Source organism: Phyllobates terribilis, unplaced genomic scaffold (assembly GCF_046119375.1).
Source record: "Phyllobates terribilis strain yellow unplaced genomic scaffold, ASM4611937v1 Scaffold_2723__1_contigs__length_110913, whole genome shotgun sequence".
NCBI lineage: Eukaryota > Metazoa > Chordata > Amphibia > Anura > Dendrobatidae > Phyllobates > Phyllobates terribilis.
This window is the reverse complement of record NW_027365478.1, coordinates 88919-110294: the sequence shown is the minus strand read 5'-3', so window position 1 is coordinate 110294 and position 21376 is coordinate 88919. Positions and strand designations below refer to the sequence as shown.

General features: G+C 45.0%; 17 non-coding genes across 17 annotated transcripts; all 17 read right to left on the bottom strand.

Annotated features, from left to right (window-relative positions):
• Nucleotides 1–257: 257 nt before the first annotated feature.
• On the bottom strand, nucleotides 258–448 carry LOC141247013 (U2 spliceosomal RNA). Its single transcript, XR_012310527.1, has one exon. It is a non-coding gene; the product is annotated as a U2 spliceosomal RNA (small nuclear RNA).
• A 1115-nt stretch (nucleotides 449–1563) lies between these two features.
• LOC141247012 (U2 spliceosomal RNA) lies at nucleotides 1564–1754 on the bottom strand. The gene has a single exon (XR_012310526.1). It is a non-coding gene; the product is annotated as a U2 spliceosomal RNA (small nuclear RNA).
• A 1118-nt stretch (nucleotides 1755–2872) lies between these two features.
• LOC141247011 (U2 spliceosomal RNA) lies at nucleotides 2873–3063 on the bottom strand. Its single transcript, XR_012310525.1, has one exon. It is a non-coding gene; the product is annotated as a U2 spliceosomal RNA (small nuclear RNA).
• A 1115-nt stretch (nucleotides 3064–4178) lies between these two features.
• On the bottom strand, nucleotides 4179–4369 carry LOC141247010 (U2 spliceosomal RNA). The gene has a single exon (XR_012310524.1). It is a non-coding gene; the product is annotated as a U2 spliceosomal RNA (small nuclear RNA).
• A 1115-nt stretch (nucleotides 4370–5484) lies between these two features.
• Nucleotides 5485–5675, bottom strand: LOC141247009 (U2 spliceosomal RNA). The gene has a single exon (XR_012310523.1). It is a non-coding gene; the product is annotated as a U2 spliceosomal RNA (small nuclear RNA).
• Nucleotides 5676–6790: 1115 nt separating this feature from the next.
• LOC141247006 (U2 spliceosomal RNA) lies at nucleotides 6791–6981 on the bottom strand. Its single transcript, XR_012310521.1, has one exon. It is a non-coding gene; the product is annotated as a U2 spliceosomal RNA (small nuclear RNA).
• A 1115-nt stretch (nucleotides 6982–8096) lies between these two features.
• LOC141247005 (U2 spliceosomal RNA) lies at nucleotides 8097–8287 on the bottom strand. Its single transcript, XR_012310520.1, has one exon. It is a non-coding gene; the product is annotated as a U2 spliceosomal RNA (small nuclear RNA).
• A 1115-nt stretch (nucleotides 8288–9402) lies between these two features.
• LOC141247004 (U2 spliceosomal RNA) lies at nucleotides 9403–9593 on the bottom strand. Its single transcript, XR_012310519.1, has one exon. It is a non-coding gene; the product is annotated as a U2 spliceosomal RNA (small nuclear RNA).
• A 1115-nt stretch (nucleotides 9594–10708) lies between these two features.
• LOC141247003 (U2 spliceosomal RNA) lies at nucleotides 10709–10899 on the bottom strand. Its single transcript, XR_012310518.1, has one exon. It is a non-coding gene; the product is annotated as a U2 spliceosomal RNA (small nuclear RNA).
• A 1115-nt stretch (nucleotides 10900–12014) lies between these two features.
• Nucleotides 12015–12205, bottom strand: LOC141247001 (U2 spliceosomal RNA). The gene has a single exon (XR_012310517.1). It is a non-coding gene; the product is annotated as a U2 spliceosomal RNA (small nuclear RNA).
• Nucleotides 12206–13320: 1115 nt separating this feature from the next.
• On the bottom strand, nucleotides 13321–13511 carry LOC141247000 (U2 spliceosomal RNA). Its single transcript, XR_012310516.1, has one exon. It is a non-coding gene; the product is annotated as a U2 spliceosomal RNA (small nuclear RNA).
• Nucleotides 13512–14626: 1115 nt separating this feature from the next.
• LOC141246999 (U2 spliceosomal RNA) lies at nucleotides 14627–14817 on the bottom strand. The gene has a single exon (XR_012310515.1). It is a non-coding gene; the product is annotated as a U2 spliceosomal RNA (small nuclear RNA).
• Nucleotides 14818–15932: 1115 nt separating this feature from the next.
• LOC141246998 (U2 spliceosomal RNA) lies at nucleotides 15933–16123 on the bottom strand. The gene has a single exon (XR_012310514.1). It is a non-coding gene; the product is annotated as a U2 spliceosomal RNA (small nuclear RNA).
• A 1115-nt stretch (nucleotides 16124–17238) lies between these two features.
• Nucleotides 17239–17429, bottom strand: LOC141246997 (U2 spliceosomal RNA). The gene has a single exon (XR_012310513.1). It is a non-coding gene; the product is annotated as a U2 spliceosomal RNA (small nuclear RNA).
• A 1115-nt stretch (nucleotides 17430–18544) lies between these two features.
• On the bottom strand, nucleotides 18545–18735 carry LOC141246996 (U2 spliceosomal RNA). Its single transcript, XR_012310512.1, has one exon. It is a non-coding gene; the product is annotated as a U2 spliceosomal RNA (small nuclear RNA).
• A 1115-nt stretch (nucleotides 18736–19850) lies between these two features.
• Nucleotides 19851–20041, bottom strand: LOC141246994 (U2 spliceosomal RNA). Its single transcript, XR_012310510.1, has one exon. It is a non-coding gene; the product is annotated as a U2 spliceosomal RNA (small nuclear RNA).
• A 1115-nt stretch (nucleotides 20042–21156) lies between these two features.
• On the bottom strand, nucleotides 21157–21347 carry LOC141246993 (U2 spliceosomal RNA). The gene has a single exon (XR_012310509.1). It is a non-coding gene; the product is annotated as a U2 spliceosomal RNA (small nuclear RNA).
• Nucleotides 21348–21376: the final 29 nt, after the last annotated feature.

The following is a 21376-nucleotide window of genomic DNA, read 5'->3' as shown; positions in this document are numbered from 1 at the left end:
TCTGTTTATCCAAAAGGAAGTAGAAAGGGAGAGCTAGAAAGATAGCATTGCATCACATTACATGGCAATGCAATGCACAGTTGCTGAAGTTGAACCAAAATGAGCTTGTAATCTGGCTTCTGCAACTTTGAACATGAAAAATCCAATGAGGAGAAGAAAAGCAGAGCCAAAGAGTCCATCCCAAAATCCGACAAACAAGCAAAATGAACAAAAAACATTGAATTCAATTCTTTCTGATTTTAGAAACTGCATTAAAGAAGGGGTGCACCGGTCCTGGAGATACTGCAATACCAGGTCAATGCGTGGAGTGGACAGAGCAAGCTCTTTTTCCATCTCCCTGTTCTAAAAATCCATTTAATATATGGTCCCCAGATAGGGGACGTATCAGATATTAAACTGATAAGAACAGATACTACACTTGATCTTAGCCAAAAGGCCGAGAAGCGATAACCAGAATTGGTTTCAAACTACGGAGCCACCCAAGGATCCTAAAAAGTCCATTTGTGGAGATGAGCTCCTGGACTCCCGTTAAGAAGACATGTTGTCAACCTCTAGATCCCTTACATGCCTGCACTTTTCGGCTTGCTGCTGCTGCAATCCACGCGTTTTAGATCTGCATAACTCCACCTCTTTAAACACAGCACCTTCACCCCCTGCTGTTCCCACCCGCCTCAACACCGTTGGAAGGGAGGAGAACCAATTAAGGCGGGGGGTGGGGTGGAACGAGCAGCTGTCTACCCTTAGCAGGAGGGCTCCTGATTACATACCTCTCCTGCTGCTGCTGCTGCTGGCTGTCCAGCAGCAGACTGAAGGTGGCTGCTGCTGTGCACAGGTATATAAAGGCTCAGAGCCTATTATGACACGCGCAGCCAGCGTTCCATTGCCACATTCCATCTACTGCAGGCAGGATACCTGGCTGGCTGAATGTCGCTGAGAAGCTCACAGAGACCGCCATAAGCAACAGTTTAACAGAATGCCACAGACTAATCAACCAAACTTTTTGGGTTGGGTTCTCTTTTATAGTCTGCAGGCATTAAATGAAAGAAGTCAGTGTTCCAGCAGAAGGAGACAACGTTTCAGAAAAGGCATTGTAGCAAACCAAAAAAGAAATTTTAAGCGCAGCAGTGTAACCAGCGCACATACCTGTTAGCTCGGGTGAGTTTAAAAGGCTGCTGTTGATAACAAGGGCATTTGCTAAATAGATGGTGTGTGTGCAACAATATACTGAAAGGTCAATTATATTGTGCAGCTTATCTCACCACCTGTAGTTATTTAGGTGAAAGCTCCAAAATGCTTGCCTAATATGTCTGTTTATCCAAAAGGAAGTAGAAAGGGAGAGCTAGAAAGATAGCATTGCATCACATTACATGGCAATGCAATGCACAGTTGCTGAAGTTGAACCAAAATGAGCTTGTAATCTGGCTTCTGCAACTTTGAACATGAAAAATCCAATGAGGAGAAGAAAAGCAGAGCCAAAGAGTCCATCCCAAAATCCGACAAACAAGCAAAATGAACAAAAAACATTGAATTCAATTCTTTCTGATTTTAGAAACTGCATTAAAGAAGGGGTGCACCGGTCCTGGAGATACTGCAATACCAGGTCAATGCGTGGAGTGGACAGAGCAAGCTCTTTTTCCATCTCCCTGTTCTAAAAATCCATTTAATATATGGTCCCCAGATAGGGGACGTATCAGATATTAAACTGATAAGAACAGATACTACACTTGATCTTAGCCAAAAGGCCGAGAAGCGATAACCAGAATTGGTTTCAAACTACGGAGCCACCCAAGGATCCTAAAAAGTCCATTTGTGGAGATGAGCTCCTGGACTCCCGTTAAGAAGACATGTTGTCAACCTCTAGATCCCTTACATGCCTGCACTTTTCGGCTTGCTGCTGCTGCAATCCACGCGTTTTAGATCTGCATAACTCCACCTCTTTAAACACAGCACCTTCACCCCCTGCTGTTCCCACCCGCCTCAACACCGTTGGAAGGGAGGAGAACCAATTAAGGCGGGGGGTGGGGTGGAACGAGCAGCTGTCTACCCTTAGCAGGAGGGCTCCTGATTACATACCTCTCCTGCTGCTGCTGCTGCTGCTGGCTGTCCAGCAGCAGACTGAAGGTGGCTGCTGCTGTGCACAGGTATATAAAGGCTCAGAGCCTATTATGACACGCGCAGCCAGCGTTCCATTGCCACATTCCATCTACTGCAGGCAGGATACCTGGCTGGCTGAATGTCGCTGAGAAGCTCACAGAGACCGCCATAAGCAACAGTTTAACAGAATGCCACAGACTAATCAACCAAACTTTTTGGGTTGGGTTCTCTTTTATAGTCTGCAGGCATTAAATGAAAGAAGTCAGTGTTCCAGCAGAAGGAGACAACGTTTCAGAAAAGGCATTGTAGCAAACCAAAAAAGAAATTTTAAGCGCAGCAGTGTAACCAGCGCACATACCTGTTAGCTCGGGTGAGTTTAAAAGGCTGCTGTTGATAACAAGGGCATTTGCTAAATAGATGGTGTGTGTGCAACAATATACTGAAAGGTCAATTATATTGTGCAGCTTATCTCACCACCTGTAGTTATTTAGGTGAAAGCTCCAAAATGCTTGCCTAATATGTCTGTTTATCCAAAAGGAAGTAGAAAGGGAGAGCTAGAAAGATAGCATTGCATCACATTACATGGCAATGCAATGCACAGTTGCTGAAGTTGAACCAAAATGAGCTTGTAATCTGGCTTCTGCAACTTTGAACATGAAAAATCCAATGAGGAGAAGAAAAGCAGAGCCAAAGAGTCCATCCCAAAATCCGACAAACAAGCAAAATGAACAAAAAACATTGAATTCAATTCTTTCTGATTTTAGAAACTGCATTAAAGAAGGGGTGCACCGGTCCTGGAGATACTGCAATACCAGGTCAATGCGTGGAGTGGACAGAGCAAGCTCTTTTTCCATCTCCCTGTTCTAAAAATCCATTTAATATATGGTCCCCAGATAGGGGACGTATCAGATATTAAACTGATAAGAACAGATACTACACTTGATCTTAGCCAAAAGGCCGAGAAGCGATAACCAGAATTGGTTTCAAACTACGGAGCCACCCAAGGATCCTAAAAAGTCCATTTGTGGAGATGAGCTCCTGGACTCCCGTTAAGAAGACATGTTGTCAACCTCTAGATCCCTTACATGCCTGCACTTTTCGGCTTGCTGCTGCTGCAATCCACGCGTTTTAGATCTGCATAACTCCACCTCTTTAAACACAGCACCTTCACCCCCTGCTGTTCCCACCCGCCTCAACACCGTTGGAAGGGAGGAGAACCAATTAAGGCGGGGGGTGGGGTGGAACGAGCAGCTGTCTACCCTTAGCAGGAGGGCTCCTGATTACATACCTCTCCTGCTGCTGCTGCTGCTGGCTGTCCAGCAGCAGACTGAAGGTGGCTGCTGCTGTGCACAGGTATATAAAGGCTCAGAGCCTATTATGACACGCGCAGCCAGCGTTCCATTGCCACATTCCATCTACTGCAGGCAGGATACCTGGCTGGCTGAATGTCGCTGAGAAGCTCACAGAGACCGCCATAAGCAACAGTTTAACAGAATGCCACAGACTAATCAACCAAACTTTTTGGGTTGGGTTCTCTTTTATAGTCTGCAGGCATTAAATGAAAGAAGTCAGTGTTCCAGCAGAAGGAGACAACGTTTCAGAAAAGGCATTGTAGCAAACCAAAAAAGAAATTTTAAGCGCAGCAGTGTAACCAGCGCACATACCTGTTAGCTCGGGTGAGTTTAAAAGGCTGCTGTTGATAACAAGGGCATTTGCTAAATAGATGGTGTGTGTGCAACAATATACTGAAAGGTCAATTATATTGTGCAGCTTATCTCACCACCTGTAGTTATTTAGGTGAAAGCTCCAAAATGCTTGCCTAATATGTCTGTTTATCCAAAAGGAAGTAGAAAGGGAGAGCTAGAAAGATAGCATTGCATCACATTACATGGCAATGCAATGCACAGTTGCTGAAGTTGAACCAAAATGAGCTTGTAATCTGGCTTCTGCAACTTTGAACATGAAAAATCCAATGAGGAGAAGAAAAGCAGAGCCAAAGAGTCCATCCCAAAATCCGACAAACAAGCAAAATGAACAAAAAACATTGAATTCAATTCTTTCTGATTTTAGAAACTGCATTAAAGAAGGGGTGCACCGGTCCTGGAGATACTGCAATACCAGGTCAATGCGTGGAGTGGACAGAGCAAGCTCTTTTTCCATCTCCCTGTTCTAAAAATCCATTTAATATATGGTCCCCAGATAGGGGACGTATCAGATATTAAACTGATAAGAACAGATACTACACTTGATCTTAGCCAAAAGGCCGAGAAGCGATAACCAGAATTGGTTTCAAACTACGGAGCCACCCAAGGATCCTAAAAAGTCCATTTGTGGAGATGAGCTCCTGGACTCCCGTTAAGAAGACATGTTGTCAACCTCTAGATCCCTTACATGCCTGCACTTTTCGGCTTGCTGCTGCTGCAATCCACGCGTTTTAGATCTGCATAACTCCACCTCTTTAAACACAGCACCTTCACCCCCTGCTGTTCCCACCCGCCTCAACACCGTTGGAAGGGAGGAGAACCAATTAAGGCGGGGGGTGGGGTGGAACGAGCAGCTGTCTACCCTTAGCAGGAGGGCTCCTGATTACATACCTCTCCTGCTGCTGCTGCTGCTGGCTGTCCAGCAGCAGACTGAAGGTGGCTGCTGCTGTGCACAGGTATATAAAGGCTCAGAGCCTATTATGACACGCGCAGCCAGCGTTCCATTGCCACATTCCATCTACTGCAGGCAGGATACCTGGCTGGCTGAATGTCGCTGAGAAGCTCACAGAGACCGCCATAAGCAACAGTTTAACAGAATGCCACAGACTAATCAACCAAACTTTTTGGGTTGGGTTCTCTTTTATAGTCTGCAGGCATTAAATGAAAGAAGTCAGTGTTCCAGCAGAAGGAGACAACGTTTCAGAAAAGGCATTGTAGCAAACCAAAAAAGAAATTTTAAGCGCAGCAGTGTAACCAGCGCACATACCTGTTAGCTCGGGTGAGTTTAAAAGGCTGCTGTTGATAACAAGGGCATTTGCTAAATAGATGGTGTGTGTGCAACAATATACTGAAAGGTCAATTATATTGTGCAGCTTATCTCACCACCTGTAGTTATTTAGGTGAAAGCTCCAAAATGCTTGCCTAATATGTCTGTTTATCCAAAAGGAAGTAGAAAGGGAGAGCTAGAAAGATAGCATTGCATCACATTACATGGCAATGCAATGCACAGTTGCTGAAGTTGAACCAAAATGAGCTTGTAATCTGGCTTCTGCAACTTTGAACATGAAAAATCCAATGAGGAGAAGAAAAGCAGAGCCAAAGAGTCCATCCCAAAATCCGACAAACAAGCAAAATGAACAAAAAACATTGAATTCAATTCTTTCTGATTTTAGAAACTGCATTAAAGAAGGGGTGCACCGGTCCTGGAGATACTGCAATACCAGGTCAATGCGTGGAGTGGACAGAGCAAGCTCTTTTTCCATCTCCCTGTTCTAAAAATCCATTTAATATATGGTCCCCAGATAGGGGACGTATCAGATATTAAACTGATAAGAACAGATACTACACTTGATCTTAGCCAAAAGGCCGAGAAGCGATAACCAGAATTGGTTTCAAACTACGGAGCCACCCAAGGATCCTAAAAAGTCCATTTGTGGAGATGAGCTCCTGGACTCCCGTTAAGAAGACATGTTGTCAACCTCTAGATCCCTTACATGCCTGCACTTTTCGGCTTGCTGCTGCTGCAATCCACGCGTTTTAGATCTGCATAACTCCACCTCTTTAAACACAGCACCTTCACCCCCTGCTGTTCCCACCCGCCTCAACACCGTTGGAAGGGAGGAGAACCAATTAAGGCGGGGGGTGGGGTGGAACGAGCAGCTGTCTACCCTTAGCAGGAGGGCTCCTGATTACATACCTCTCCTGCTGCTGCTGCTGCTGGCTGTCCAGCAGCAGACTGAAGGTGGCTGCTGCTGTGCACAGGTATATAAAGGCTCAGAGCCTATTATGACACGCGCAGCCAGCGTTCCATTGCCACATTCCATCTACTGCAGGCAGGATACCTGGCTGGCTGAATGTCGCTGAGAAGCTCACAGAGACCGCCATAAGCAACAGTTTAACAGAATGCCACAGACTAATCAACCAAACTTTTTGGGTTGGGTTCTCTTTTATAGTCTGCAGGCATTAAATGAAAGAAGTCAGTGTTCCAGCAGAAGGAGACAACGTTTCAGAAAAGGCATTGTAGCAAACCAAAAAAGAAATTTTAAGCGCAGCAGTGTAACCAGCGCACATACCTGTTAGCTCGGGTGAGTTTAAAAGGCTGCTGTTGATAACAAGGGCATTTGCTAAATAGATGGTGTGTGTGCAACAATATACTGAAAGGTCAATTATATTGTGCAGCTTATCTCACCACCTGTAGTTATTTAGGTGAAAGCTCCAAAATGCTTGCCTAATATGTCTGTTTATCCAAAAGGAAGTAGAAAGGGAGAGCTAGAAAGATAGCATTGCATCACATTACATGGCAATGCAATGCACAGTTGCTGAAGTTGAACCAAAATGAGCTTGTAATCTGGCTTCTGCAACTTTGAACATGAAAAATCCAATGAGGAGAAGAAAAGCAGAGCCAAAGAGTCCATCCCAAAATCCGACAAACAAGCAAAATGAACAAAAAACATTGAATTCAATTCTTTCTGATTTTAGAAACTGCATTAAAGAAGGGGTGCACCGGTCCTGGAGATACTGCAATACCAGGTCAATGCGTGGAGTGGACAGAGCAAGCTCTTTTTCCATCTCCCTGTTCTAAAAATCCATTTAATATATGGTCCCCAGATAGGGGACGTATCAGATATTAAACTGATAAGAACAGATACTACACTTGATCTTAGCCAAAAGGCCGAGAAGCGATAACCAGAATTGGTTTCAAACTACGGAGCCACCCAAGGATCCTAAAAAGTCCATTTGTGGAGATGAGCTCCTGGACTCCCGTTAAGAAGACATGTTGTCAACCTCTAGATCCCTTACATGCCTGCACTTTTCGGCTTGCTGCCGCTGCAATCCACGCGTTTTAGATCTGCATAACTCCACCTCTTTAAACACAGCACCTTCACCCCCTGCTGTTCCCACCCGCCTCAACACCGTTGGAAGGGAGGAGAACCAATTAAGGCGGGGGGTGGGGTGGAACGAGCAGCTGTCTACCCTTAGCAGGAGGGCTCCTGATTACATACCTCTCCTGCTGCTGCTGCTGCTGGCTGTCCAGCAGCAGACTGAAGGTGGCTGCTGCTGTGCACAGGTATATAAAGGCTCAGAGCCTATTATGACACGCGCAGCCAGCGTTCCATTGCCACATTCCATCTACTGCAGGCAGGATACCTGGCTGGCTGAATGTCGCTGAGAAGCTCACAGAGACCGCCATAAGCAACAGTTTAACAGAATGCCACAGACTAATCAACCAAACTTTTTGGGTTGGGTTCTCTTTTATAGTCTGCAGGCATTAAATGAAAGAAGTCAGTGTTCCAGCAGAAGGAGACAACGTTTCAGAAAAGGCATTGTAGCAAACCAAAAAAGAAATTTTAAGCGCAGCAGTGTAACCAGCGCACATACCTGTTAGCTCGGGTGAGTTTAAAAGGCTGCTGTTGATAACAAGGGCATTTGCTAAATAGATGGTGTGTGTGCAACAATATACTGAAAGGTCAATTATATTGTGCAGCTTATCTCACCACCTGTAGTTATTTAGGTGAAAGCTCCAAAATGCTTGCCTAATATGTCTGTTTATCCAAAAGGAAGTAGAAAGGGAGAGCTAGAAAGATAGCATTGCATCACATTACATGGCAATGCAATGCACAGTTGCTGAAGTTGAACCAAAATGAGCTTGTAATCTGGCTTCTGCAACTTTGAACATGAAAAATCCAATGAGGAGAAGAAAAGCAGAGCCAAAGAGTCCATCCCAAAATCCGACAAACAAGCAAAATGAACAAAAAACATTGAATTCAATTCTTTCTGATTTTAGAAACTGCATTAAAGAAGGGGTGCACCGGTCCTGGAGATACTGCAATACCAGGTCAATGCGTGGAGTGGACAGAGCAAGCTCTTTTTCCATCTCCCTGTTCTAAAAATCCATTTAATATATGGTCCCCAGATAGGGGACGTATCAGATATTAAACTGATAAGAACAGATACTACACTTGATCTTAGCCAAAAGGCCGAGAAGCGATAACCAGAATTGGTTTCAAACTACGGAGCCACCCAAGGATCCTAAAAAGTCCATTTGTGGAGATGAGCTCCTGGACTCCCGTTAAGAAGACATGTTGTCAACCTCTAGATCCCTTACATGCCTGCACTTTTCGGCTTGCTGCTGCTGCAATCCACGCGTTTTAGATCTGCATAACTCCACCTCTTTAAACACAGCACCTTCACCCCCTGCTGTTCCCACCCGCCTCAACACCGTTGGAAGGGAGGAGAACCAATTAAGGCGGGGGGTGGGGTGGAACGAGCAGCTGTCTACCCTTAGCAGGAGGGCTCCTGATTACATACCTCTCCTGCTGCTGCTGCTGCTGGCTGTCCAGCAGCAGACTGAAGGTGGCTGCTGCTGTGCACAGGTATATAAAGGCTCAGAGCCTATTATGACACGCGCAGCCAGCGTTCCATTGCCACATTCCATCTACTGCAGGCAGGATACCTGGCTGGCTGAATGTCGCTGAGAAGCTCACAGAGACCGCCATAAGCAACAGTTTAACAGAATGCCACAGACTAATCAACCAAACTTTTTGGGTTGGGTTCTCTTTTATAGTCTGCAGGCATTAAATGAAAGAAGTCAGTGTTCCAGCAGAAGGAGACAACGTTTCAGAAAAGGCATTGTAGCAAACCAAAAAAGAAATTTTAAGCGCAGCAGTGTAACCAGCGCACATACCTGTTAGCTCGGGTGAGTTTAAAAGGCTGCTGTTGATAACAAGGGCATTTGCTAAATAGATGGTGTGTGTGCAACAATATACTGAAAGGTCAATTATATTGTGCAGCTTATCTCACCACCTGTAGTTATTTAGGTGAAAGCTCCAAAATGCTTGCCTAATATGTCTGTTTATCCAAAAGGAAGTAGAAAGGGAGAGCTAGAAAGATAGCATTGCATCACATTACATGGCAATGCAATGCACAGTTGCTGAAGTTGAACCAAAATGAGCTTGTAATCTGGCTTCTGCAACTTTGAACATGAAAAATCCAATGAGGAGAAGAAAAGCAGAGCCAAAGAGTCCATCCCAAAATCCGACAAACAAGCAAAATGAACAAAAAACATTGAATTCAATTCTTTCTGATTTTAGAAACTGCATTAAAGAAGGGGTGCACCGGTCCTGGAGATACTGCAATACCAGGTCAATGCGTGGAGTGGACAGAGCAAGCTCTTTTTCCATCTCCCTGTTCTAAAAATCCATTTAATATATGGTCCCCAGATAGGGGACGTATCAGATATTAAACTGATAAGAACAGATACTACACTTGATCTTAGCCAAAAGGCCGAGAAGCGATAACCAGAATTGGTTTCAAACTACGGAGCCACCCAAGGATCCTAAAAAGTCCATTTGTGGAGATGAGCTCCTGGACTCCCGTTAAGAAGACATGTTGTCAACCTCTAGATCCCTTACATGCCTGCACTTTTCGGCTTGCTGCTGCTGCAATCCACGCGTTTTAGATCTGCATAACTCCACCTCTTTAAACACAGCACCTTCACCCCCTGCTGTTCCCACCCGCCTCAACACCGTTGGAAGGGAGGAGAACCAATTAAGGCGGGGGGTGGGGTGGAACGAGCAGCTGTCTACCCTTAGCAGGAGGGCTCCTGATTACATACCTCTCCTGCTGCTGCTGCTGCTGGCTGTCCAGCAGCAGACTGAAGGTGGCTGCTGCTGTGCACAGGTATATAAAGGCTCAGAGCCTATTATGACACGCGCAGCCAGCGTTCCATTGCCACATTCCATCTACTGCAGGCAGGATACCTGGCTGGCTGAATGTCGCTGAGAAGCTCACAGAGACCGCCATAAGCAACAGTTTAACAGAATGCCACAGACTAATCAACCAAACTTTTTGGGTTGGGTTCTCTTTTATAGTCTGCAGGCATTAAATGAAAGAAGTCAGTGTTCCAGCAGAAGGAGACAACGTTTCAGAAAAGGCATTGTAGCAAACCAAAAAAGAAATTTTAAGCGCAGCAGTGTAACCAGCGCACATACCTGTTAGCTCGGGTGAGTTTAAAAGGCTGCTGTTGATAACAAGGGCATTTGCTAAATAGATGGTGTGTGTGCAACAATATACTGAAAGGTCAATTATATTGTGCAGCTTATCTCACCACCTGTAGTTATTTAGGTGAAAGCTCCAAAATGCTTGCCTAATATGTCTGTTTATCCAAAAGGAAGTAGAAAGGGAGAGCTAGAAAGATAGCATTGCATCACATTACATGGCAATGCAATGCACAGTTGCTGAAGTTGAACCAAAATGAGCTTGTAATCTGGCTTCTGCAACTTTGAACATGAAAAATCCAATGAGGAGAAGAAAAGCAGAGCCAAAGAGTCCATCCCAAAATCCGACAAACAAGCAAAATGAACAAAAAACATTGAATTCAATTCTTTCTGATTTTAGAAACTGCATTAAAGAAGGGGTGCACCGGTCCTGGAGATACTGCAATACCAGGTCAATGCGTGGAGTGGACAGAGCAAGCTCTTTTTCCATCTCCCTGTTCTAAAAATCCATTTAATATATGGTCCCCAGATAGGGGACGTATCAGATATTAAACTGATAAGAACAGATACTACACTTGATCTTAGCCAAAAGGCCGAGAAGCGATAACCAGAATTGGTTTCAAACTACGGAGCCACCCAAGGATCCTAAAAAGTCCATTTGTGGAGATGAGCTCCTGGACTCCCGTTAAGAAGACATGTTGTCAACCTCTAGATCCCTTACATGCCTGCACTTTTCGGCTTGCTGCTGCTGCAATCCACGCGTTTTAGATCTGCATAACTCCACCTCTTTAAACACAGCACCTTCACCCCCTGCTGTTCCCACCCGCCTCAACACCGTTGGAAGGGAGGAGAACCAATTAAGGCGGGGGGTGGGGTGGAACGAGCAGCTGTCTACCCTTAGCAGGAGGGCTCCTGATTACATACCTCTCCTGCTGCTGCTGCTGCTGGCTGTCCAGCAGCAGACTGAAGGTGGCTGCTGCTGTGCACAGGTATATAAAGGCTCAGAGCCTATTATGACACGCGCAGCCAGCGTTCCATTGCCACATTCCATCTACTGCAGGCAGGATACCTGGCTGGCTGAATGTCGCTGAGAAGCTCACAGAGACCGCCATAAGCAACAGTTTAACAGAATGCCACAGACTAATCAACCAAACTTTTTGGGTTGGGTTCTCTTTTATAGTCTGCAGGCATTAAATGAAAGAAGTCAGTGTTCCAGCAGAAGGAGACAACGTTTCAGAAAAGGCATTGTAGCAAACCAAAAAAGAAATTTTAAGCGCAGCAGTGTAACCAGCGCACATACCTGTTAGCTCGGGTGAGTTTAAAAGGCTGCTGTTGATAACAAGGGCATTTGCTAAATAGATGGTGTGTGTGCAACAATATACTGAAAGGTCAATTATATTGTGCAGCTTATCTCACCACCTGTAGTTATTTAGGTGAAAGCTCCAAAATGCTTGCCTAATATGTCTGTTTATCCAAAAGGAAGTAGAAAGGGAGAGCTAGAAAGATAGCATTGCATCACATTACATGGCAATGCAATGCACAGTTGCTGAAGTTGAACCAAAATGAGCTTGTAATCTGGCTTCTGCAACTTTGAACATGAAAAATCCAATGAGGAGAAGAAAAGCAGAGCCAAAGAGTCCATCCCAAAATCCGACAAACAAGCAAAATGAACAAAAAACATTGAATTCAATTCTTTCTGATTTTAGAAACTGCATTAAAGAAGGGGTGCACCGGTCCTGGAGATACTGCAATACCAGGTCAATGCGTGGAGTGGACAGAGCAAGCTCTTTTTCCATCTCCCTGTTCTAAAAATCCATTTAATATATGGTCCCCAGATAGGGGACGTATCAGATATTAAACTGATAAGAACAGATACTACACTTGATCTTAGCCAAAAGGCCGAGAAGCGATAACCAGAATTGGTTTCAAACTACGGAGCCACCCAAGGATCCTAAAAAGTCCATTTGTGGAGATGAGCTCCTGGACTCCCGTTAAGAAGACATGTTGTCAACCTCTAGATCCCTTACATGCCTGCACTTTTCGGCTTGCTGCTGCTGCAATCCACGCGTTTTAGATCTGCATAACTCCACCTCTTTAAACACAGCACCTTCACCCCCTGCTGTTCCCACCCGCCTCAACACCGTTGGAAGGGAGGAGAACCAATTAAGGCGGGGGGTGGGGTGGAACGAGCAGCTGTCTACCCTTAGCAGGAGGGCTCCTGATTACATACCTCTCCTGCTGCTGCTGCTGCTGGCTGTCCAGCAGCAGACTGAAGGTGGCTGCTGCTGTGCACAGGTATATAAAGGCTCAGAGCCTATTATGACACGCGCAGCCAGCGTTCCATTGCCACATTCCATCTACTGCAGGCAGGATACCTGGCTGGCTGAATGTCGCTGAGAAGCTCACAGAGACCGCCATAAGCAACAGTTTAACAGAATGCCACAGACTAATCAACCAAACTTTTTGGGTTGGGTTCTCTTTTATAGTCTGCAGGCATTAAATGAAAGAAGTCAGTGTTCCAGCAGAAGGAGACAACGTTTCAGAAAAGGCATTGTAGCAAACCAAAAAAGAAATTTTAAGCGCAGCAGTGTAACCAGCGCACATACCTGTTAGCTCGGGTGAGTTTAAAAGGCTGCTGTTGATAACAAGGGCATTTGCTAAATAGATGGTGTGTGTGCAACAATATACTGAAAGGTCAATTATATTGTGCAGCTTATCTCACCACCTGTAGTTATTTAGGTGAAAGCTCCAAAATGCTTGCCTAATATGTCTGTTTATCCAAAAGGAAGTAGAAAGGGAGAGCTAGAAAGATAGCATTGCATCACATTACATGGCAATGCAATGCACAGTTGCTGAAGTTGAACCAAAATGAGCTTGTAATCTGGCTTCTGCAACTTTGAACATGAAAAATCCAATGAGGAGAAGAAAAGCAGAGCCAAAGAGTCCATCCCAAAATCCGACAAACAAGCAAAATGAACAAAAAACATTGAATTCAATTCTTTCTGATTTTAGAAACTGCATTAAAGAAGGGGTGCACCGGTCCTGGAGATACTGCAATACCAGGTCAATGCGTGGAGTGGACAGAGCAAGCTCTTTTTCCATCTCCCTGTTCTAAAAATCCATTTAATATATGGTCCCCAGATAGGGGACGTATCAGATATTAAACTGATAAGAACAGATACTACACTTGATCTTAGCCAAAAGGCCGAGAAGCGATAACCAGAATTGGTTTCAAACTACGGAGCCACCCAAGGATCCTAAAAAGTCCATTTGTGGAGATGAGCTCCTGGACTCCCGTTAAGAAGACATGTTGTCAACCTCTAGATCCCTTACATGCCTGCACTTTTCGGCTTGCTGCTGCTGCAATCCACGCGTTTTAGATCTGCATAACTCCACCTCTTTAAACACAGCACCTTCACCCCCTGCTGTTCCCACCCGCCTCAACACCGTTGGAAGGGAGGAGAACCAATTAAGGCGGGGGGTGGGGTGGAACGAGCAGCTGTCTACCCTTAGCAGGAGGGCTCCTGATTACATACCTCTCCTGCTGCTGCTGCTGCTGGCTGTCCAGCAGCAGACTGAAGGTGGCTGCTGCTGTGCACAGGTATATAAAGGCTCAGAGCCTATTATGACACGCGCAGCCAGCGTTCCATTGCCACATTCCATCTACTGCAGGCAGGATACCTGGCTGGCTGAATGTCGCTGAGAAGCTCACAGAGACCGCCATAAGCAACAGTTTAACAGAATGCCACAGACTAATCAACCAAACTTTTTGGGTTGGGTTCTCTTTTATAGTCTGCAGGCATTAAATGAAAGAAGTCAGTGTTCCAGCAGAAGGAGACAACGTTTCAGAAAAGGCATTGTAGCAAACCAAAAAAGAAATTTTAAGCGCAGCAGTGTAACCAGCGCACATACCTGTTAGCTCGGGTGAGTTTAAAAGGCTGCTGTTGATAACAAGGGCATTTGCTAAATAGATGGTGTGTGTGCAACAATATACTGAAAGGTCAATTATATTGTGCAGCTTATCTCACCACCTGTAGTTATTTAGGTGAAAGCTCCAAAATGCTTGCCTAATATGTCTGTTTATCCAAAAGGAAGTAGAAAGGGAGAGCTAGAAAGATAGCATTGCATCACATTACATGGCAATGCAATGCACAGTTGCTGAAGTTGAACCAAAATGAGCTTGTAATCTGGCTTCTGCAACTTTGAACATGAAAAATCCAATGAGGAGAAGAAAAGCAGAGCCAAAGAGTCCATCCCAAAATCCGACAAACAAGCAAAATGAACAAAAAACATTGAATTCAATTCTTTCTGATTTTAGAAACTGCATTAAAGAAGGGGTGCACCGGTCCTGGAGATACTGCAATACCAGGTCAATGCGTGGAGTGGACAGAGCAAGCTCTTTTTCCATCTCCCTGTTCTAAAAATCCATTTAATATATGGTCCCCAGATAGGGGACGTATCAGATATTAAACTGATAAGAACAGATACTACACTTGATCTTAGCCAAAAGGCCGAGAAGCGATAACCAGAATTGGTTTCAAACTACGGAGCCACCCAAGGATCCTAAAAAGTCCATTTGTGGAGATGAGCTCCTGGACTCCCGTTAAGAAGACATGTTGTCAACCTCTAGATCCCTTACATGCCTGCACTTTTCGGCTTGCTGCTGCTGCAATCCACGCGTTTTAGATCTGCATAACTCCACCTCTTTAAACACAGCACCTTCACCCCCTGCTGTTCCCACCCGCCTCAACACCGTTGGAAGGGAGGAGAACCAATTAAGGCGGGGGGTGGGGTGGAACGAGCAGCTGTCTACCCTTAGCAGGAGGGCTCCTGATTACATACCTCTCCTGCTGCTGCTGCTGCTGGCTGTCCAGCAGCAGACTGAAGGTGGCTGCTGCTGTGCACAGGTATATAAAGGCTCAGAGCCTATTATGACACGCGCAGCCAGCGTTCCATTGCCACATTCCATCTACTGCAGGCAGGATACCTGGCTGGCTGAATGTCGCTGAGAAGCTCACAGAGACCGCCATAAGCAACAGTTTAACAGAATGCCACAGACTAATCAACCAAACTTTTTGGGTTGGGTTCTCTTTTATAGTCTGCAGGCATTAAATGAAAGAAGTCAGTGTTCCAGCAGAAGGAGACAACGTTTCAGAAAAGGCATTGTAGCAAACCAAAAAAGAAATTTTAAGCGCAGCAGTGTAACCAGCGCACATACCTGTTAGCTCGGGTGAGTTTAAAAGGCTGCTGTTGATAACAAGGGCATTTGCTAAATAGATGGTGTGTGTGCAACAATATACTGAAAGGTCAATTATATTGTGCAGCTTATCTCACCACCTGTAGTTATTTAGGTGAAAGCTCCAAAATGCTTGCCTAATATGTCTGTTTATCCAAAAGGAAGTAGAAAGGGAGAGCTAGAAAGATAGCATTGCATCACATTACATGGCAATGCAATGCACAGTTGCTGAAGTTGAACCAAAATGAGCTTGTAATCTGGCTTCTGCAACTTTGAACATGAAAAATCCAATGAGGAGAAGAAAAGCAGAGCCAAAGAGTCCATCCCAAAATCCGACAAACAAGCAAAATGAACAAAAAACATTGAATTCAATTCTTTCTGATTTTAGAAACTGCATTAAAGAAGGGGTGCACCGGTCCTGGAGATACTGCAATACCAGGTCAATGCGTGGAGTGGACAGAGCAAGCTCTTTTTCCATCTCCCTGTTCTAAAAATCCATTTAATATATGGTCCCCAGATAGGGGACGTATCAGATATTAAACTGATAAGAACAGATACTACACTTGATCTTAGCCAAAAGGCCGAGAAGCGATAACCAGAATTGGTTTCAAACTACGGAGCCACCCAAGGATCCTAAAAAGTCCATTTGTGGAGATGAGCTCCTGGACTCCCGTTAAGAAGACATGTTGTCAACCTCTAGATCCCTTACATGCCTGCACTTTTCGGCTTGCTGCTGCTGCAATCCACGCGTTTTAGATCTGCATAACTCCACCTCTTTAAACACAGCACCTTCACCCCCTGCTGTTCCCACCCGCCTCAACACCGTTGGAAGGGAGGAGAACCAATTAAGGCGGGGGGTGGGGTGGAACGAGCAGCTGTCTACCCTTAGCAGGAGGGCTCCTGATTACATACCTCTCCTGCTGCTGCTGCTGCTGGCTGTCCAGCAGCAGACTGAAGGTGGCTGCTGCTGTGCACAGGTATATAAAGGCTCAGAGCCTATTATGACACGCGCAGCCAGCGTTCCATTGCCACATTCCATCTACTGCAGGCAGGATACCTGGCTGGCTGAATGTCGCTGAGAAGCTCACAGAGACCGCCATAAGCAACAGTTTAACAGAATGCCACAGACTAATCAACCAAACTTTTTGGGTTGGGTTCTCTTTTATAGTCTGCAGGCATTAAATGAAAGAAGTCAGTGTTCCAGCAGAAGGAGACAACGTTTCAGAAAAGGCATTGTAGCAAACCAAAAAAGAAATTTTAAGCGCAGCAGTGTAACCAGCGCACATACCTGTTAGCTCGGGTGAGTTTAAAAGGCTGCTGTTGATAACAAGGGCATTTGCTAAATAGATGGTGTGTGTGCAACAATATACTGAAAGGTCAATTATATTGTGCAGCTTATCTCACCACCTGTAGTTATTTAGGTGAAAGCTCCAAAATGCTTGCCTAATATGTCTGTTTATCCAAAAGGAAGTAGAAAGGGAGAGCTAGAAAGATAGCATTGCATCACATTACATGGCAATGCAATGCACAGTTGCTGAAGTTGAACCAAAATGAGCTTGTAATCTGGCTTCTGCAACTTTGAACATGAAAAATCCAATGAGGAGAAGAAAAGCAGAGCCAAAGAGTCCATCCCAAAATCCGACAAACAAGCAAAATGAACAAAAAACATTGAATTCAATTCTTTCTGATTTTAGAAACTGCATTAAAGAAGGGGTGCACCGGTCCTGGAGATACTGCAATACCAGGTCAATGCGTGGAGTGGACAGAGCAAGCTCTTTTTCCATCTCCCTGTTCTAAAAATCCATTTAATATATGGTCCCCAGATAGGGGACGTATCAGATATTAAACTGATAAGAACAGATACTACACTTGATCTTAGCCAAAAGGCCGAGAAGCGATAACCAGAATTGGTTTCAAACTACGGAGCCACCCAAGGATCCTAAAAAGTCCATTTGTGGAGATGAGCTCCTGGACTCCCGTTAAGAAGACATGTTGTCAACCTCTAGATCCCTTACATGCCTGCACTTTTCGGCTTGCTGCTGCTGCAATCCACGCGTTTTAGATCTGCATAACTCCACCTCTTTAAACACAGCACCTTCACCCCCTGCTGTTCCCACCCGCCTCAACACCGTTGGAAGGGAGGAGAACCAATTAAGGCGGGGGGTGGGGTGGAACGAGCAGCTGTCTACCCTTAGCAGGAGGGCTCCTGATTACATACCTCTCCTGCTGCTGCTGCTGCTGGCTGTCCAGCAGCAGACTGAAGGTGGCTGCTGCTGTGCACAGGTATATAAAGGCTCAGAGCCTATTATGTCACGCGCAGCCAGCGTTCCATTGCCACATTCCATCTACTGCAGGCAGGATACCTGGCTGGCTGAATGTCGCTGAGAAGCTCACAGAGACCGCCATAAGCAACAGTTTAACAGAATGCCACAGACTAATCAACCAAACTTTTTGGGTTGGGTTCTCTTTTATAGTCTGCAGGCATTAAATGAAAGAAGTCAGTGTTCCAGCAGAAGGAGACAACGTTTCAGAAAAGGCATTGTAGCAAACCAAAAAAGAAATTTTAAGCGCAGCAGTGTAACCAGCGCACATACCTGTTAGCTCGGGTGAGTTTAAAAGGCTGCTGTTGATAACAAGGGCATTTGCTAAATAGATGGTGTGTGTGCAACAATATACTGAAAGGTCAATTATATTGTGCAGCTTATCTCACCACCTGTAGTTATTTAGGTGAAAGCTCCAAAATGCTTGCCTAATATGTCTGTTTATCCAAAAGGAAGTAGAAAGGGAGAGCTAGAAAGATAGCATTGCATCACATTACATGGCAATGCAATGCACAGTTGCTGAAGTTGAACCAAAATGAGCTTGTAATCTGGCTTCTGCAACTTTGAACATGAAAAATCCAATGAGGAGAAGAAAAGCAGAGCCAAAGAGTCCATCCCAAAATCCGACAAACAAGCAAAATGAACAAAAAACATTGAATTCAATTCTTTCTGATTTTAGAAACTGCATTAAAGAAGGGGTGCACCGGTCCTGGAGATACTGCAATACCAGGTCAATGCGTGGAGTGGACAGAGCAAGCTCTTTTTCCATCTCCCTGTTCTAAAAATCCATTTAATATATGGTCCCCAGATAGGGGACGTATCAGATATTAAACTGATAAGAACAGATACTACACTTGATCTTAGCCAAAAGGCCGAGAAGCGATAACCAGAATTGGTTTCAAACTACGGAGCCACCCAAGGATCCTAAAAAGTCCATTTGTGGAGATGAGCTCCTGGACTCCCGTTAAGAAGACATGTTGTCAACCTCTAGATCCCTTACATGCCTGCACTTTTCGGCTTGCTGCTGCTGCAATCCACGCGTTTTAGATCTGCATAACTCCACCTCTTTAAACACAGCACCTTCACCCCCTGCTGTTCCCACCCGCCTCAACACCGTTGGAAGGGAGGAGAACCAATTAAGGCGGGGGGTGGGGTGGAACGAGCAGCTGTCTACCCTTAGCAGGAGGGCTCCTGATTACATACCTCTCCTGCTGCTGCTGCTGCTGGCTGTCCAGCAGCAGACTGAAGGTGGCTGCTGCTGTGCACAGGTATATAAAGGCTCAGAGCCTATTATGACACGCGCAGCCAGCATTCCATTGCCACATTCCATCTACTGCAGGCAGGATACCTGGCTGGCTGAATGTCGCTGAGAAGCTCACAGAGACCGCCATAAGCAACAGTTTAACAGAATGCCACAGACTAATCAACCAAACTTTTTGGGTTGGGTTCTCTTTTATAGTCTGCAGGCATTAAATGAAAGAAGTCAGTGTTCCAGCAGAAGGAGACAACGTTTCAGAAAAGGCATTGTAGCAAACCAAAAAAGAAATTTTAAGCGCAGCAGTGTAACCAGCGCACATACCTGTTAGCTCGGGTGAGTTTAAAAGGCTGCTGTTGATAACAAGGGCATTTGCTAAATAGATGGTGTGTGTGCAACAATATACTGAAAGGTCAATTATATTGTGCAGCTTATCTCACCACCTGTAGTTATTTAGGTGAAAGCTCCAAAATGCTTGCCTAATATGTCTGTTTATCCAAAAGGAAGTAGAAAGGGAGAGCTAGAAAGATAGCATTGCATCACATTACATGGCAATGCAATGCACAGTTGCTGAAGTTGAACCAAAATGAGCTTGTAATCTGGCTTCTGCAACTTTGAACATGAAAAATCCAATGAGGAGAAGAAAAGCAGAGCCAAAGAGTCCATCCCAAAATCCGACAAACAAGCAAAATGAACAAAAAACATTGAATTCAATTCTTTCTGATTTTAGAAACTGCATTAAAGAAGGGGTGCACCGGTCCTGGAGATACTGCAATACCAGGTCAATGCGTGGAGTGGACAGAGCAAGCTCTTTTTCCATCTCCCTGTTCTAAAAATCCATTTAATATATGGTCCCCAGATAGGGGACGTATCAGATATTAAACTGATAAGAACAGATACTACACTTGATCTTAGCCAAAAGGCCGAGAAGCGATAACCAGAATTGGTTTCAAACTACGGAGCCACCCAAGGATCCTAAAAAGTCCATTTGTGGAGATGAGCTCCTGGACTCCCGTTAAGAAGACATGTTGTCAACCTCTAGATCCCTTACATGCCTGCACTTTTCGGCTTGCTGCTGCTGCAATCCACGCGTTTTAGATCTGCATAACTCCACCTCTTTAAACACAGCACCTTCACCCCCTGCTGTTCCCACCCGCCTCAACACCGTTGGAAGGGAGGAGAACCAATTAAGGCGGGGGGTGGGGTGGAACGAGCAGCTGTCTACCCTTAGCAGGAGGGCTCCTGATTACATACCTCTCCTGCTGCTGCTGCTGCTGGCTGTCCAGCAGCAGACTGAAGGTGGCTGCTGCTGTGCACAGGTATATAAAGGCTCAGAGCCTATTATGACACGCGCAGCCAGCGTTCCATTGCCACATTCCATCTACTGCAGGCAGGATACCTGGCTGGCTGAATGTCGCTGAGAAGCTCACAGAGACCGCCATAAGCAACAGTTTAACAGAATGCCACAGACTAATCAACCAAACTTTTTGGGTTGGGTTCTCTTTTATAGTCTGCAGGCATTAAATGAAAGAAGTCAGTGTTCCAGCAGAAGGAGACAACGTTTCAGAAAAGGCATTGTAGCAAACCAAAAAAGAAATTTTAAGCGCAGCAGTGTAACCAGCGCACATACCTGTTAGCTCGGGTGAGTTTAAAAGGCTGCTGTTGATAACAAGGGCATTTGCTAAATAGATGGTGTGTGTGCAACAATATACTGAAAGGTCAATTATATTGTGCAGCTTATCTCACCACCTGTAGTTATTTAGGTGAAAGCTCCAAAATGCTTGCCTAATATGTCTGTTTATCCAAAAGGAAGTAGAAAGGGAGAGCTAGAAAGATAGCATTGCATCACATTACATGGCAATGCAATGCACAGTTGCTGAAGTTGAACCAAAATGAGCTTGTAATCTGGCTTCTGCAACTTTGAACATGAAAAATCCAATGAGGAGAAGAAAAGCAGAGCCAAAGAGTCCATCCCAAAATCCGACAAACAAGCAAAATGAACAAAAAACATTGAATTCAATTCTTTCTGATTTTAGAAACTGCATTAAAGAAGGGGTGCACCGGTCCTGGAGATACTGCAATACCAGGTCAATGCGTGGAGTGGACAGAGCAAGCTCTTTTTCCATCTCCCTGTTCTAAAAATCCATTTAATATATGGTCCCCAGATAGGGGACGTATCAGATATTAAACTGATAAGAACAGATACTACACTTGATCTTAGCCAAAAGGCCGAGAAGCGATAACCAGAATTGGTTTCAAACTACGGAGCC